General features: G+C 45.4%; 1 long non-coding RNA gene across 1 annotated transcript; it reads left to right on the top strand.

Moving 5' to 3' along the window:
* Positions 1-5,779: 5,779 nt before the first annotated feature.
* LOC142768815 (uncharacterized) lies at positions 5,780-7,345 on the top strand. Its single transcript, XR_012885483.1, has 4 exons — positions 5,780-5,953; positions 6,542-6,601; positions 6,667-6,940; positions 7,228-7,345. It is a non-coding gene; the product is annotated as an uncharacterized LOC142768815 (long non-coding RNA).
* The last annotated feature ends 2,146 nt before the right edge of the window (positions 7,346-9,491 follow it).

Genomic DNA, 9,491 nt, shown 5'->3' on the forward strand with positions numbered 1-9,491 from the left:
TAACGAGTGATGCAAAGTGCTCTACATTCTATGGATCGCCAAAGTAAGGCAAGCCACTACCGAGTACAGCAGGTGTGAGGTAAAGCGGAGACAGCAAGGGAGAGTATATGAAAAGCATGGTGCAGCCTAGGGAAGAGAGATTAATTACTTGTTGTTCGTGTGGTGCCGCCATAAGACCCCTGAAGCGCATAAATGGTAGCGTATAGCGAAAACTCTGCTCGGCGAAGTGAATACAAGGATCAAGATGAGGAGGCGAGCAGAATAGAAGGAGGCAGAGAGAGAGAGATCGCATAAATAAAATGAAAGAGGTGTTCTCTGTGAGGCGGGATTGAAACCCGGGTTTGCACGGTCAGCAGCTGAGCCTCGTAACCACTCAACTATCCGGGTATACGCTGTCAAGGTATATATTTATGTGAACCAAGTTATAGCGCTACTATTGGCGTGAAAAACTGTAAAAAGAAAAATCCTTAAAAAAGCAGAATCGAAAGGGAAAAAACTGACCAAGAAATAAACAGTGGCAAAGAAATTGGGAGAAAAGGAGTGAGAACTGAATAAAAAAGAAGAGAGAGCCTCAACTTGGCTCTCTTAGACTCAACTTCGTTGTCCCAGACCTGAATTTCTCTATTCTATGTTTGTGAAGCTACCTAGGCTTAGCTGGCTGTCTTTATAGACGGCTTCGATGGTAGCCCGAGAAAGACTGCCCGCTTTCACTGCTTTCTCAGTTTCACCGCTACAAGTGGAAGTTGGCCCAATTAGTTAGAAACAAAGTTTCATTGGTGATCATTTGCTTGAATGCTGGATAAAAGCTAGTAAACAGATTATACAACAAAAATATGCTATCGGACCTCATGTGGATGGATAGGAATATGAGTAGTGCTTCAGAAAATATTTCTGGGCAGCAAGTATATTTGGATAGAAAAAATACGTTGCCATTTGTAAGGAAAAGCCCCGCAGAAGGAAATACAGCTTGCCATGGTGAGAAAGCACCGGTAGACACGCTGGTGCGAAGCACATCTGACACTCTTACGTACAGTGATGAGACCCTTAAAGGCGTCGCTTATCTCAGGAATACGGTGCGTAGTGGATGGCAGATTCATCCTCACATGCCGAAAGTGTGAGACATTGTGCTAGCGACGTGCGGGTTTCTACAAGTAAAGCTATCTGCACTTATCGCATGCAAAAAGTTTGGTTAATTTTGAGCGAGTGCGAAGTTTCTGAAAGATTTCTATATAAACACTTTTACACCTTGCGGATAGCCTTTTAAAAACGTCTATTATCCGTCAATCCATCCATCCATCCGTCCGTCCGTCCATCCGTCCATCCGTTTGTTTGTCAGTCAGTCAGTCAGTTCGTCCGTCCGTCAGTCAGTCGGTCAGTCGGTCGGTTGGTCGGTCGGTCGGTCGGTCAGTCGGTCCATCCGTCAGTCCATCATCCATCCATCCATCCATCCATCCATCCATCCATCCATCCATCCATCCATCCATCCATCCATCCATCCATAATTAGTTCGGAGAGTACACGACCTAAATTTTAGTCATAGAGGTCACTGTTAAAAGCGACATTGTTGCAAACCACGCCCGTCTTGCCACCCTTCAGATCGGCGTTAGTTTTTTCTAATATCTGATCCGCACTACTTTCGCACAATTTCCATTGCTAAACACCAAGCGTGTAGTTGCGGCAAAGCACCAAAATGCAACAGAGGTCCTTATCTTTAACTTCTTACGATGAACATTAAAGTTTCAACGGTAGCTGCGGTTACATGCACCGATAGTTTGATCCTATTATGCCAGTAAAGTTAGTCGCTTGAGGAATATTTGGTTGTTTAGCACTTTAATGCAGATGCTGGTCCCTGCCAGTTCGGTGTTCAATAGGGCACTGGGACTTCTTGGTATGACTTCATTTGAGGTGCAAAAACCGAGAAATTTTAACACGCACAAATTAGTGCTAACACTACTAACGACACATCGACAGTACAAGTTTTACACCATCATTCGGAGATGAGAAGCCACATCTCGTATTTTAGGGCTGTTGGTGTTGATGAAGGTGACGATTAAGCAAGACAGCTACCGGGTGAAATCGTGGCGGCATTAGTCTGATCAATACGATTATTCACAGATGTAGAAAAATAGTATGTATTGTATAATTTATTTAATCCCACTTCACCTAACTAAAACAAAAACTTAGTTTCGGATATATCTATACGTGTTCTTAGTGTATGAGTTTATTTGAAAATGTATTTTTTTATTTTCGGCTATTCTACTTCGATTTTAGCCTCAAGTTACAGAATCTATCGAACACCATGCACTTAGTGAGTTCTAAAATTTTGTATTGTGTGCAGTTCAGGGCAGCTAGACACTTATCGGCAAAATCGATCACATTGAGGTACAAAACTTTCTTTTTCGAACAGCAATGGCGTGGTGCAGAGGTGAATGTGCAACATAATAGAGTGAGTCATTCGTTAATAGTGTAATCTGATGCGGCCTTATTTATACTGCGCGTCAAATTCCTATTGACATGAGGAGTGAATAAAGCGTGCTATGGGCGGCGCGCAGTTTTGTAGCCTGAGAAATCAATTTTCATCGCTGAGAGCATTAAGCGTTCATCGCATTAGCGTAAAGCGAAATGACTCTTGCAAGGGTATCAACGGAAAACAAACAAAAAAAACACGAAAACCTAATGGAATGAGCACGCATTATTTTGTGAGCAGTCCTAAACATACTGTAGCAAAGAGATTTTTTTTGTGTGTGTCGCATTTTGTCTGGTGGCATACCAGTTCATTAAACCTCGCAAACTCTCGAAAAGTCCAGTTTCTTTTACGCCAGCGCCACCCATCACGTTTTCAATGAAGCTTGCATGATGGGCTTCTGAAGCTCGCAATGCTGGCGTTCCAATAAGCCCTCCTAACATAGCCGCCATGCTCTAAAGTTATGAGTCAAAATACAATTTTTTTTTACTGTCGGCAGGGTTAGAACTCAGGTCCCGTCGGTTCTAAAATGAGTGTTTCGATCACTAGTCCGCGCACCTACGCGTGCCCATTGTCAACTAAACGGAATAATTCAAATGCGTTGTACCACCCACGAAAAAAAAAATCTCAGTTTTGGCAAAAGGGCAAAGCAATGCATGTGATAGCAGCAAATTGCAATGTTATACGAAGTGAGGCTGGCATTCAACTCATTTAGATGCGAACTCACGTGTCTCTAGGAAAACCTGGTGCAAAAGCACACGGCTGCTTTAGGTACAGTTTTGGCACCGTTCTTTCGCGTTGAGAGCATAGCCGGTAAAAGCTCCCGCCTGCTGTGGTGGCACGAGCCCCGCGCTGATGGTTGCCGCGATAGCGCGGCAACCCACGCGCTCCCTTCCCCTTTCTCGCTCACAGTATAAGCGCACGCGCAGGCGAACCTGGCCGGATTTTTTGAGGAGCGAAGGCCTGAGCTTCCTGTTGTAATCGTATATAGCCACCTCGCATTAGGTCTTAAACCAGCAGTAGAGGGCGGTACTAGTACATCTAATGAAATGCATAAACGCTGGAAAATGCAAATGGTAGGATATTAGAGAACGTTAATTTTAGCATGATAAATAATAAAAATCGCAGCATATCCTTGGAGTTAATGGTGATGAGTGAAGTGAAGCGTGCATCAGTCCATCCGCGCTTCCATCTATCCTTGCGTCCATCCGTCCGTGCGTTCATGCGTCCATCCGTCCGTCCTCTCTTACGTTCATTCATGCGTCAATCTGTGGAATCGACTGCGTCCGTACGTGCGCCTGTCTCTGCGTTCGTTCATGCATCCGTCCGTCTGTCCATCCGTTCATGCGGGCGTCCATCCATTCATCTATGCATCCTCCCATTCGCCCATCCCTCCGCCCACCCTCTCGTGCGTTTGTACCAGCGTTCGTCCATACGTCCGTCCGTCCGTGCGTCACACAGACAGCCAGAATGACGACGGGCGGATGCGGCCAGTGGACGATTCACGGTTTTCCGATAAAAAGTATGATACGCGCAAGGCGGCGGCAGCTCGCGCTCGGAGATGAAAACCCGATGTGCGAGCACGCGAGAAAATTGGAATGACGTCAAACGAAGACGTCGGCGATCACGTGTTCGTCGGCGGCGCCGTACGCTAGGTGGCCCGGTGTAGCAATATAAAAGCCGTTTTGACGCGCACGCGCGTTCACAAGGTCGGCGAAAGTACAAGGCTGCATAGCGGCGTTCGCGCAAGGCGGCGGCGGCTCGCGCTCGAAAATAAAACCATAGAGAAAGAAAAAGACAAGAGAGGACACTCCGCGAAACCTGGACTCAGGAAGTGCGTCACGACTACGTAACGAACTAGTGCTCTCACCAAACGTCAGAGGACGCAAGCGCAAAAAAAAAAAAACAGTTATAATCAATGCAACACAATTGTTTTTACAAAATAATAATTATATGCCCAAATCTGGTATGTTCTTTATACATAAAAACTGTTTATTCGACACACCTTACGCGATTATTTTTCTTCAGCCGTACTGTCATAAACACCATTGACCCAGCGACAAGCCCATGCATGACTGACAGCGGGAAGCTTTCGTTGCTCTTGTCAACGTCGGCTGCGTCGGCGTTTTCGTGCGTGAGATAACAGGTGAGGCACGTTTTCAAGCGAAGCTTGTTGCATGACATGTTGTTGGGCTTGTTGAGTCATTTTCTTCAGAAAACGATTACACCTGCGCGAATAAGACACCATGCAACAAACATAGGAAGATGCACACACACACGTTGCGCTTCGTGTGTGCGAGTTTGTTTCTTACGCGGCGTCTAATTCACGCAGTTGTAACCTTTTTCTGAAGCTTGTAAGGGCGGGGAGGTTCGCTAAAAAGAAAGTTTGTGGCTCTATGCGGCGCCTAGACGGGAACATTGTGCAACGTATGCGGTATAGCAAAGGCGGCCCGGCGTCAAGCCGAGGCGACGCGTGCTGCGTCTGCCACGGACGCGAGCGTCTGTGCGCTGAGCATAGCTGGGCAGCTAGGTCATAGGCTCGGTGCAAAATATTGAGAAGCGTTCGCTGGGCCTCGCATGCTTCAAGACGCGTTTTCCGAAGGCTCGGAACACGAATAATTCTTGGTGTGCGGGAGGCAAATCTGGACTAGCCAAGTGGCCATCACCTTCGTTTCTTCGCTAGCCTTGTGCCACTAGTGCAAGCTGCCCACAGATTTTTTTGACGTTTCCAATGTAATTTTACCGTACAAATTTCAACTACGATTTTTCTTCCCAATGTACTGCTGATACTGCGTACGCACGAAGGTGTTCTAAAGTTCCCAGGCCGCGATACCATTGCAGTACAAGGGATGGCGGCCTGGAAACTTCTGAAGATCTTTGTACGTGGTCTTGACGTCTATCTTTCTAAGTCATAGTTTTATGGGTCAGAGATGTATCACTGCTTTTGTATTGTGCATTGATTAGCTAATCATTCAAAGGGGTTTGCTGGTACACTTATGACGTGCACATATCTTTTTCGTAATTTGACCGCGAAGCATCCACTTACTAACATTTTCAGACCGTGCTGATGCCGTGCCGTCCGGCGGTTCAAGCTACGGCAGCTACTGCTGTGTATCGTGGTGCTTCAACAATGGCAGAACCCACAAGAAGCCTGGGACTAGTTTCTTCCGCATACCACGGAAAGGCCGGTGTGTTAAAGCTTTTGTATGGTTGTCTTTAGGCTTATTGATCGTACTTGCTCAGTGAGGGTAACAATAAAAAAATCACTATTCAAGCACTTCCCCTTTCAGCTGATATCTCATTGCCAATGCAGGATGAAAGCATGGATGCAGTATGCTGGACGCGATGATCTCCTGAGTAAGCCGGCCAGCCTATTGTACGCAACGTACAGGGTTTGTAGCGACCATTTTACTGCTCAAAGTTTCATGGACCCTGGGCACACAAGGCTTACAAGAATGGCTGTTCCCAGTGTGCAACCAGCTGCACCATGTAAGTAATTGACTGAAACTCAAATATGTGCAATAGCAGCCACTTGTATTGAATCAGTGGCGACAGTTAACCGCGAAGATCTTTGTAGTCGATGGAGAAACCTCACTATAGAAGTACCACTTGAAAAGTCTGAAATTTTGTGAATTGTGGGCTATTACCTTCCTAACAGCAGCTTCACATTTCTGTCTTTTTTCGATGCTCTTGACCTGCGCAACTTGTATTGAAAGACTTTAAAGGGCTATTTCACGTTATCTTCAAGCCTGAGTGCACACGTACATATACCTTTCATCAGTGAAAGCTGGCACTGTTGATAATTCCAAAAATCGCAAATTACTTGTTTCCTAGTTGGTGCCTTCTCTTTTCTTCCACGTTTGACCAATTTATGCGTTTGAAAGAGCTGTTTAAGTTTCCCCATGCTACAAGCTATGTAACTTGTACCAACTGCACATATATGCAGGTTCTCTGAGCGTCGCTTCAAATAGTGACTGTGACATGACTGCAGAAGCTGCACTGCAAGACGCGGATGAGCTTCAGTTTGTGTTATTTTAAGCCTCTTACTGACACATTGTCGTAATTTTATTTCTTCAGGACCTGCGGTAGAGGCTTCAAAAAGTGGCTCCCACACATTGAGGTGCCCCGATGAGCAGGGTGCGTTCAGTATCGCGATTTCTTTTTTTTTTTACCCAAATTGACTGTTGACCAAACCTCTGCAGGTGGCAGCTCCCTTGTAGCTGGTGAAAGAATTTCTGCTGACTTCGTCCAGCCGGAGAAAACCTTAACCAGTCGTTCAGCTGTCACAAAAGGAACTTGTGTGACCGGTAATCTGTATGGTCACTTCAACGCCAGAGTGGATTGATATAGAGACTTCCACAGGCCGCTCGCAAGATTGTTCCGACAGCACTGTCCGAGGCACTGAACAAGCTTCACAAGACCCTCTAGAAGACGTCTCCGCCAACAGCTCCACGCCTGACTGCCCTAGAGAAAATGGTGACTATTGCAGCTGTTTTTAATGCAGCTATTTTATGTTTAGGACATTCTGAGGAAACTATCCTCAAAATGACACAACGTGTGCACTTACAAAATGTAAGGGTGGGCTCTCAGTGATATTCATTTTTTTTGTACATTGTCAACATTGTGAATGGTTTGTTTTTAGGTAGTGGAATCGAAAACTCTGCACCACAGAAAGTTGTGCCCCAGGGTCTGAAAGAGCGAGGAAAGTGCTCGTATGGGATTAGTTGTTCTTCGCTTTTACATCCATTTTTTGTTTATTCCAGGGCGTTCCTGTGTGCCAGCGACAATGTCTCCATCAATGAAGTACAAGCAAACCATTAAACATCTGCAAGCCAAAGTAGCAGCACAGGGGAAAACTATCAAAAGACTGCAAAGACAGCCTCACCAAGCATCGTCATAGACTTCAAAGGCTCTTTGAGTTATTCGACCGCACGTCACCGAGGAGGTTTTTAAACTTCTTTCTGCACATGTTCGCTTGAGGCCCAAACGCAAGGGCAAGCAGTTTCCCGTGTGGTTCAAGAAATTCGCTCTTCACGTAAACTTCCGAGGTCCGCGAGCATACCGATTTCTGGCTCCATATTTTTCTTTGCCCTCCCGGCGTTCATTAGGGAGGTGGCTAGCTAATGTAAAGATGACTCCAGGCATAATTCCAGGAATTCTTTCTTCCATTGCAACAAATACTCAAGCTTGGAATCAACGGGACCGAGTGTGCGCTTTAGTTTTCGACGAAATAGCACTCAAAAAGAATTTGTACTATGATGCCGCAAGAGACATTGTCCAGGGTTTAACAGATGATGGCACTCATCGCACTTCAACCATTGCTGATCGAGCACTGGTTTTTCTTCTTGTTGGTGTTTCGAGAAAGTGGGTTCAACCGGTTGCTTTTACTATAGGGCACGCATCAACATCATCATCTGTTATGCATAACTTGCTGGTGTTACTCATTTTGGAGTTTAGGAGCGTTAATATTGCAGTGAAAGCAGTCATTTGTGACCAGGGCAGTTCAAATGAAAGTCTTGCTAACCAACTAAAACTGACTGTAGCGAAGCCTTTTTTTGAAGTTAATGGTGAGCGGGTGTAATACATTTTTGATGTTCCGCATTTATTTAAAACAACGCTCAATAATGTCCAAGCACACAAGTTATACATTGGGGATGACATCGTTAACTGGTCGCACATTGTAAGCCTTTACCGATCCTCACATGAGTTGCGGTTGCGATTGGCTCCAAAGTTGACTGAACGGCACGTTCATCAAAAACCTTTTTCTAATATGAAGGTCAGCAGAGCAACTCAGGTCCTCAGTGCATCAGTTTCGATTGCTATCACGGCAATGGTGTATGCAAAGGTGCTGCCTGCCTTGGCCATCACTGCAGCTCAACTTTGTGATCGTATGGACAGTATTTTCGATGCCTTGAACAGCTCGAGTAAAAAAAGAACTTCGAAAAAGCTGCGGCATGCAATCATGAAAAATGATTCAGAGCTGATTAACTTCCTCCGAGGCCAGCTTCCCTGGATTGCATCATGGCAGTTTGTTAGCAGACGTCAACCACAAACCATCGTAGGTTGGCAAATTACAATCCGGGCTATTTGTCAACTATGGGACGACCTCTCCAAAAATTACAATTTTGAATACCTGTTAACACGCAGGCTTCAACAGCATCCTCTGGAGAACATATTTGGCCACATTAAGCAAAAACAGGGTTGCAACACCAACCCCAATGTAGCACAATTTATTTGTAGCTTGAAGCACATCTGCATAAGAAAACTCTTCAGGCTGTCAGAATACGAAAATGTCGAGGATGATGAATGTGACCTCCTTTAGGAGCAGCTCTCGCCATTCTCCCTCACCAGTGCGTCTCTTGTGGATAATGAGGAGTGTGCACAGCCACAGCCTGATGACTTTCCCGCTCTGGACGATCTCTCTGAACTTGCGACCAACATTCACTCCCATATTATCGATGACTCCGGTGCATATTATGTAGCTGGATTTATCATCAAACACTTCCTTCGGAATGCATGTGACGGTTGCAGTTGCCCACAGTTACTGAAAGACGACAGTGAGACGCTTAAGGGTACCCACCAGTATTTCACAATGCTCAAAACATACCACGTCCTCAGCAAACTTTTTGGAAATCTCACTGTGCCATCAGAAGCAGCTTTTGCATACATACAGCAACTTGAATCTCGCTTTCTTGCCATGATTGAGGCCACTGCACATCACCTGAAAGTGTGCGATGTTTTGTATCACCATCTGTCAAGTGTTGGCGATTTTCATTTCTGCTCTGCTGGGTGTCGCGCGAAGTTTCTGAAAATGTTTTGCCGGGTTCGTTTATGTTGGCATGTGCGTTTTGGGAACCGAAACTTAGATAGGGTTAGGTTCGAGTCTTCAATCTCAGGCATACAGCTTGACAAGTTGAAAGGTTAGCAATTAGCGGCGGGTTTACACTAAAGTATTCGAGTTGAGCCGAATCCTGCAATAGCTTTGTTATGTTAGTACTTCGTTACAGCAGACTTCATTATGGTCTTA

Source organism: Rhipicephalus microplus, chromosome 1 (genome assembly GCF_043290135.1).
Source record: "Rhipicephalus microplus isolate Deutch F79 chromosome 1, USDA_Rmic, whole genome shotgun sequence".
Taxonomy (NCBI): Eukaryota; Metazoa; Arthropoda; class Arachnida; order Ixodida; family Ixodidae; genus Rhipicephalus; species Rhipicephalus microplus.